Raw genomic sequence first — 7296 nt, forward strand, 5'->3', positions numbered from 1 at the left:
TGCTTAAATGTTTAAAAGTAGCCAGATGTTGGGATTTAAATTGTAGCTCCATCACTTCCTAGCTATGTAATTTATTGTAAACTGGATTAAATTATTTAGCTTCTCTGGGCTTCAGCTTTCTCTGTAACTATGGATAAAAGTAGTACCTGTGCCGCAGGGTGTTAACATTTATTGAGTGCTTCCTTTATGCCCGGTACTGCGCAATACATTTTAACTATTAATACAGGTTAGACTGTGTCTGGTACATAATAACTACTCAGCAATTGTCAGCTGTGATCCTAAAAGTAGAGACCAGCGTGGCAGTTAAGCAGCTGGCCTACAAAATTTGGTTGCTAGGTTGAGATCTTGGCTCTGTCTCTCCCTACGTCTGTAACCTTGGGCAAGTTACTTACTTCTCTGGGTTCCAAATTTCTTCATCTATAGAAGGGAGATAGTAATAGTACCTACTTCCTATGGCTGTTGTTTGACTAAATGCATTTGTATGTGTAAAGTTCTCATTATGGGGCTATATAAGGGTTAATTGCATTTATTATTATTTTAACACACACTCATGTATCCATGCATATTCATGTACACACACATGTACACATGCAAACACACATTCTGAGATTCTCTTCTTAGCAACATTTTAGCTCTTAGGGAACTAAAATCTCATTTCACTCTGGTCTGTGTACTCTACCAACATACTTCCTTCTGAGTTAGCTTATTCCTAAAAGCCAATGTTCTTGCTTGCCACTGGACCCCTGATTACATGTGACTTGTCCAGGACTAGGTACATTTAATACCCAGCATAGAACTGCCCATCATAGACTGGGACATCACTTTGTGACCACAAATTTCTGTCATTTGACAAGATTTCTAGGACCTGAGAGCTGCCTGCTTATCAAAATCCCATGAAGTTGTCTGAGTAATTGGCTGGGTTTATGTTTAGTTACAGGCTCCATCACTTACAATGTCTGCCACACTGCCTGGGTCCAATCTTGCCTCTGCCATTATGACTGTGAACTCTGAACAGGTCTCTGGCTCTCTTGGTGCCTCAGTTTATCCATTGATAAATGGTGAAAATTGTGGCACATTGGCATGTAGTGAAGATTAACAAGTTGATACATGTAATGTGCTAGAATCTAGCATAAAGAAGGTAGCAATTACTACCATGTCTCCTACTTCTTCTATTAATTTATTGATGTAATAAATGCACTCGTTATGTCCTTGGCACTAGGTTAGTGGCCAAGAATGCAACATTAATGAGACACATCCACGCTCACATGAAGCCAGCCTAATTGTAGCAGTGTACAATGGGGTAGAAGAGATGCAAGAATGGAATAAACAGAGCTCTTTAGGAACTCACAGCCAGAGGGAGTGGTACCTCTCCAGTCATTCCTGGGAAGGAAGAAGAGCAACCGTGGAGGGCTTCACAGAGAGGGTGACATTTGAGCTAGAATTTGAAGGATAAGACCCTTCAAGAGGAGAATCACTAAGCATAGACTTAAAAGTGGAGAATGGAGGATGGCTATGGAATTGGAAGGAAAGGAAACAGGATGTGTAAAGCTACGAAAGTGTGTAATTACAGTATAGGGTTTGCTCAGGGAAAGACCTTGAAGCCAATGCAGTTCAAGAATAGGCAGGCTGTCAGAGCTGTGATAATTGTTCAAATGAAACAAAAGGTACACACTAGTTGGTAAATAATTGCCTCTAAACTTCCAATATGCTGCCCAAGATTTGTAGCGTGGTCTCCTAGGAGCTTCCAAGCACCCCAGATTTTCCCATGATCCAGTAACTAATGCGTCCAGCCTCCATGACTAACACCTGTGCCCTTCTGATTGGTCAGTATCCTGCAGGTTGTTGACTACTTTGAATATCATGCCTGAGAATAGATAGTGGAAGTGTGCGATTTTACTTTCCTACTTCTAATTACTTGACATTGAAACTGACATCAAAGTGATGTAAATCTGGGTTCATCTCTATAATGTCTTCATTTGAATGACTACTTTTTAACCTGGAGAAAAAGGTGCTTCTCGTATGTTGTTTTTAATATTAATTTTTAGAAGTTAAATTGTGAGGAGAAACCCCAGCAGAAGTTGGAAAACACAGAAGTAACTTATCCATTGTTGTCAGTCAATTAACGTATTGTAAAAATGTTTTAAAATGCTTAAAACAATCCCAGAATTAACTACTATTAACATTTTCTTAGGAATCCTTCCGGGTAATTTTAGTGTCACTAGCAGAATAACGTGTGTGTGTGTGTATATGCACATATAGTCACATAATCTGTATTTGTTGTTCACATGAATTGCTTTCCTACTAAATATTCTGCTCCATAATTCTGCAAATTTTCCACTTAACAATGTATCTTGAATATTTTTCTACATCAGTACATATAGCTTCACTCTCTTTTTAAAACCATTGTTTAAGATTCTGCCTAGAATGTGTACCATAAATTAATGATGGATATTTAAGTAACTTCCAGACTTTCACTATTAACAGTGTTACAGCTAATAGCCCTGAACATATATCTTTGTACATTATAAAGATTTTTCTTTGAAATTGATTCTTTGAACACACCAGTAACTCATGTTAATTGTTTTCAAATATAAATTGTCATTAATGTGCAAAAAATACAAGTTTAATTATATGAATCCTTAATAACCTTCTCTGAATGCTTTATATATCCCTCAAGCAGAAAAAATAAGTAGATAATATAATTGTCCCCTGTCTAGACTGAGGCAGTGGTGGTGACATTTGTTCTCAATTATTAATTAAACACACATGAAACCCTTTAGATGAGCAGGTGATATGGTTATTATTAGTTTTGCTTGTTTACAACAAGGTCATATTTAGAGCCTGAGATCAAAGTTCTAAAGCTGATTTCAAAACAGTAGCATTAATTGTACTAAGGCCTGGGACTCTGGGGAAGCAACTGGGAGAGAATGAAAGTGACCTAAACTACAACAAAGTCACATCATTCCATAATTATTCTAAATCCACTCCTCAGACCATTTGCCCTGGTGCTGGTAAAGGCACGAAAAACAAAACAAAGCAAAAAAGAAACAGAAAACAAAAAAACATTCCATGCTAGTTTCTCAAGGAAGATATGAACGTGAAAGGGTTATATCATCACTCATCCACTAATTCTTTTACTTAAAAAACATTTATTCACCCCCTACTGTATGCCGAGCTCAGTGCTAAGCAGTGAGCACACAGTGTTGAGCAAAGTGAAGATTATTCTGGACCTCACAATGCTCTCCTTGGACCCCCCGTTTAGCTACCATAGTGATTTTTTGGAAAGTTTTTGTATACTCCTTCCCTGCTATTCCCACTGCCATTTTTCTAGCTCATGATCATTATCATTTCATTCCTGAACTATTATAATTTTATAATTATTCATCCTGCTCCCACCTCTAATCAATTAACCCATTATTGCTAAAAGTAGCTTCTAACACACCATTCTTATCATGTTATTTCCTCACTCAAAAAACAATGCCTCTGTGTTGTCTACAATGTCTAAAATGTGTATGCTCCAGCACTTCCATGTTTTCCCCAATCTGTGTGTCCAGCCTGCTGATAGATGCCCTCCCCCAACCCTACATACACAAGAGCTTTACACTCCAGTGAGTACAAGATCCTTACTGACTCCGGAAATCTTCTTAGGTCTTTTTTTGCATCTGAATCTTAGTTCAAAGTCCTATTTCCATTGGATTCCCTTCTTTGTTGCAATTATCCAAATCCTGCTCACAATTTAAGACTCAAGTTAAGCCCTAACCTAACAAAATTAGTTATCTTGTGTCTGTTGTATGATAGGCACTGAATTAAGTGCTAGGGATAAAAACCAATTTGTATAGTGCTTTTAACAACAGACATAATCAGATAATTACAACATAGAATGACAAATTGAGTGAAGACATATAGAGGCTACTGTGGAAGTAGAGAGATTACCCAGTGCAACAAGAGGTATGGGTAGAGATCAAGGAAGTCTTCTTGAAAGAGGTTATACTCAAGAACAGTCTTAAAGCATTAATAGGAGTTAACCGGGTGAAGGGGATAGGAACATTCCAAGCAGAGGGGTCAGCCTAAGCAAAGACACCAGCAGGATAAACAGTATAGCACATGAGCGGAATTACAAAGAATTCAGTTATTTCAAGAGAGCAAAGCATGAGGTAGATGGTCATGGAAGATTATAACAAAGAAACAGAGCAAACGATGTGGAATCACTGGCAAGTTTTGTTAGGGAATTGATGTGATCAGAATTGAATTTGGATGCATTCTTCTGTACACTGTGAGAGGATGGGTTTGAGCACATAGTCCTAGAGGCTGGGAGACCATTGCAATAATCTAGGGCTTGCATTAAAGAAGTGTAAGTAGTCATGAGGATGAAGAAACCGATTCAAGATTATTTAGGAGGTAAAGTGCGTAGCACTTGGTGATTATTTGGATGTGAGAATCAAGGGAAAAGAAAGACTCCAGCATGAGCCCTCAAGCCCCCCTTTCCATTTTGGGTGATTGGGTAAATGGTGTGCTCCTGACTGAGTCAGTAATTACAGGGAGAAAGAGCAGGTTTGAGGGGGGAAGGAATGAATTTGACATTGGGCATTTTCCTTTCAGTTACTTGTTGATATCCTGACTTGTTCCAAAGGATTTAAGGCAGTACGTGGAAATAAAAGTTCCTGTAGGACAAGCATGTGGAGGTGACCAGCAGGCTCTGGGACCCTTTTAGAGCTGGGGAGAGAGATTGGAGTGTTATTGACATAATACTGCCAGGACTACCAGAGTGTAACAGCACCTCTGGGGGCAGTCAACATCCTGAAGGTGGATTTGCTCAAGGGACTGCAGGAAGTGGAAGAAATGTGGGTTGATGGCAGAACCTTGAGGAATATCAACACTTGAGAAGTAAAGAATGACAGCAAAATTTATGGAAAAGGCCAAGAAAGAGCGCTCAGAGATGTGTAAGCTGATTAAAGATCGAGTGGCTGAGTGGTGTCATGGAAACCTAGAGTCAAAAGTTTCAAGACAGGGGAGTAATGAACCTTTTCACATGCAACAGAAACATCTGTCCAATAATGTCCACTGGACATTACAAATAGAATTTTTGTTCAAGAGCCCTTTCAGTGGGGTGGTGGCAGTAAAAGCCAGACTTCAGTCTATGAAGAAGTGAACAGGACAAAGTAGAGGTAACTCGATCCCAAATTCAAGAAATAAGAATGACAGGAAAGAGGAGAGAGAGGCTGATATAAGAAGGGCGTGTCATCAAGGGAGAAGTTTTATTTAGGATGCGGGATACTCATTTATTTATGTTTCTAAGGTATAATGTTTCTCTACTAGAGAAATGAGGCTGAAGGTCTAGGATAGAGAAGACAATTGATAGAGGAAATCATAAAAACAGGAAAAGGGAATTGACTCAATGTACCAATGGGAAGGGAAAGAATCATTTTATTCTCTAAGACTAAAAGGAAGAAGAGAGATGAATTGTGTGCATGTAAATGAGTTTGTAGATAAAGAGGGCAGAGTTGAGGAACAGCCTATGTAACGAATCCATCTCTCTCTTCAGAGTAGGATACTTTCCCTAAAAATGGTCTCAAAGAGCTTTCTTTATCACCACTTGTACTATGACAGTGTTTTCTGAATGATTTCTTAGAAATGTTCTAACACACACATACACACACATACAATCTTTAACCAAATTATTTACTATCTTTTTCATTTTTATTTTATTGTGAGGAAGATCAGCCCTGAGCTAACATCCATGCTAATCCTCCTCTTTTTGAAGAGGAAGACCGGCTCTGAGCTAACATCTATTGCCAATCCTCCTCCTTTTTTTGCCCCAAAGCCCCAGTAGATAGTTGTATGTCATAATTGCACATCCTTCTAGTTGTTGTATGTGGGATGCGGCCTCAGCATGGCCGGAGAAGTGGTGCGTCGGTGCGCGCCCAGGATCCAAACCCGGGCCGCCAGTAGCGGAGTGCACGCACTTAACTGCTAAGCCACGGGGCCAGCCCTATTTACTATCTTGAAAAGCTAATATTGGTGCATATTGACCAGCACATATATATAAAATGGGCTTACTCTATAGCTAAAGAATAAAAATAAATTCAGTAGCAAATTAAAGCATTCCAGAATATCACATAATAATACATAAGATTACAAAAAATTGCAAGAATAGTAAATAGAAAATAAAAGAATAAATAGAAATAGAAATAAATAGAAATAGAAAATAAAAAGGAATAAAGAATCTTTGCTTGTTTTCAGCTCATCAGAGAGAGAAATGCATAATTATAGAGGCTTTTAATTCTTGGAGAATTTCCTGTGTTAACAAAAAAGTAAAAGAGAGAGAGAGAAAGAAGAGAGAAGAGGGAAAGAGAGAAAAGAACAAAAACTTTGAAAAATAAATATCATTTTGTCACCCTTTGAATCCTCCACAACACCCAAAATGGTGCTTGGTGTATGGTAGGAGTCAATAAATATATATTAATGTGTCGATACAAACATTGATAAAGGAGTCACTTATATGATCCACACAGAAACATGTGGCTCCTTAACAATAGCGTCATCACCAATAGTGAAGAACCTCTGAGAATTAGAAATAATTAAAATAAGAACTGGAGCAGCGCTCTAGGCACTTTTTGTACCCAAACGAAAGGCCACATGATAGCTGCTTCCTGACCCCAAGGCCTCTGGGTGTTTTGTCAGGTTTTATGATAGCGTTGCCAAGTGCTTTGCTTGGTATGGCAGGCTTATGCCTGCCCCCAGATCCCACTCGGTGGTGCAGGGGCCCACGGGAAATAGGGCCAGTCCTGTTTGGCTTCAGCTCAATTTCCACTTCTATAGATAGCCATAAAACTCAAACAGAATCTAAGGAAGTGAGATATTTTATAAACAGGAAAACAGGATTGCCATTTGTCCTGGTTTCACCCCAACGGTTGGAGCAAATATAGTGATCCATTTGCATCAAAACAAAATTTTCCCCTAAAAGCTCCACCCCACATCTTGAAGGATCTGCCTGGAGTCTGGCAGAAAATGTGCACTGTTTGGCCAGAACAGTCTCTGCTTTTTCCTCCCTTTCCTTTGCCATCCTGTTTAAGGGACTGACAAATATTAACTTACATGCTCAGGCACATCTTGTTCCTGAGACACAGTCATGCTCACAAAAGCTGAAATAAGATATAATACAATACTGTATTACATCCTTCAAAGTTGCTAAGAGACTAGATCTTAAATGTTCTTACCACAAAAAAGAAATGATAATTATGTGATATTATAGAGGTGTTGACTAACAGTACAGTGGTAAGCATTTTGCAATATATA

The sequence above is a fragment of the Ceratotherium simum genome, chromosome 23 (assembly GCF_057802395.1).
Source record: "Ceratotherium simum simum isolate JZ-2026a chromosome 23, ASM5780239v1, whole genome shotgun sequence".
In the NCBI taxonomy this organism is placed as follows: Eukaryota; Metazoa; Chordata; class Mammalia; order Perissodactyla; family Rhinocerotidae; genus Ceratotherium; species Ceratotherium simum.